Raw genomic sequence first — 1,554 nt, 5'->3', positions numbered from 1 at the left:
AGAAAGGCCTTATATAAAACCAAAGTAATTGGGTATATTAGTTGTAATTAGTGAAGTAGGCAAGTAATTTATCTGACACCTATTGAAATCCCTGCATTTAGCAAAGTTTTGAACACAGAATACAAATTAAAAACTTCTTCCAGCTCATTTGACAAAACATTTCACAAATTTGTAACTTGAACGATTAAGTAGCTTTACCAAAAAAAAACAAGCAAAACTTACTAAGATTCTCTAACACTATAGTGGATTGGGCTAAATTTTGTAGAGGAGATGCTGCTACACCCTCAGCAGCCCCAGTTCCCAAATCTTTGAATACAACTCATTTGACTAACCATTTTATAAATTGATCACTTGACTGATTAAGTAGTTTTTTAAAAGAAAAAGCTAAACTTAAAGTGATTGTTATAATGACAACTAGCAAACATTATTCATCCTTTTTCATCATTTTGAACAACTATATTTCATTTCCCTAATTTCAATAATATTATACACAAATTCTCTCTCTTTTTTTCAATAATACCAGTATCTTTCAAATAAAAAGTCCTTTCCATATAAACTTGTTATAAAACTTTACAACTTTAAAACAAACATGGAATATAAACTGTGAATTGTTTAAACAATATATCAAGTTAGTGTGGGAAAATTTAAATGTTTATATATCATGTGCAGTAACTCAGAAGTTTAATAGCCTTAAAACTTAAAGATTAATATTTTACATCTCAAAGATTATTTTTGCTGATGTATCACACATTTTTCCAGAGAGAAGCATATTTATAACTATATACAAAATGAAGACTGATATTTTTTGGTAATGACTATGTACAACTTAATTCATCAAGGTAAAATTAATACATGTAACTTCTTTCTTAAGTTATAAATTCCCCAGGATCTATGTTTATCCTATTGACTTAATTGATGTTTGTTTATATTAGAGCAAAGACAAATTAGGCTATCTACTGTGTCCACAGTGGGGAATCAAACTCTAGGTTTTAGCATTGTAAGTATGAAGACTTGCTTTTGTCCTACCAAGGGGCTCTTAAGTGATGATGTCACATAACTCCTATAAATTCCTAAATTTCTTTAAATCACTGGTATTATATAGTAGTAATATGTGTTACAATTGAAATTGTAAATGTGCAGTAACTTAATTGATTGGTCTTTTCATACAACTTAACAATGTTCAGAGACAACAAGGTGCATATTGGTCCATCTAAGCTGTCACATCCTCTAAACTAAACTATTATAAATTTTATAAAAAATATTAAAGTCAGCTCTTATCATTTATATAGTTATCAAGTTTTCTCTTAAATGTACTGCCTCTACAACATCTGATGGTAACCCATTCCAGAGGACAACCTGCCTGTTAGATAAATAAAACTGTCTTAGCAGAAGACAACTCCTACTTGCCAAAACTTGTATCTGTGTTCCCTAGTCCTACTATTCATGCTGTTAAGTATGAAAAAAAAGATGATGCATCAACATTATCAATTCCATCCATCCCAGGCACCATTTTAGTAACCCTACTCTGAACCCTTTCCAACAATTCAATGTCCT

General features: G+C 30.2%; 1 protein-coding gene across 1 annotated transcript in view; it reads right to left on the bottom strand.

The window, feature by feature from the left end:
* The window catches only part of LOC106463935 (diphosphomevalonate decarboxylase-like), a 26,886-nt gene that overhangs the window by 23,859 nt on the left and 1,473 nt on the right, over positions 1 to 1,554 (bottom strand). The window lies entirely within an intron of this gene.

Source organism: Limulus polyphemus, unplaced genomic scaffold, assembly GCF_000517525.1.
Source record: "Limulus polyphemus unplaced genomic scaffold, Limulus_polyphemus-2.1.2 Scaffold1520, whole genome shotgun sequence".
NCBI lineage: Eukaryota > Metazoa > Arthropoda > Merostomata > Xiphosura > Limulidae > Limulus > Limulus polyphemus.
This window is presented reverse-complemented; position numbering and strand designations above follow the sequence as displayed.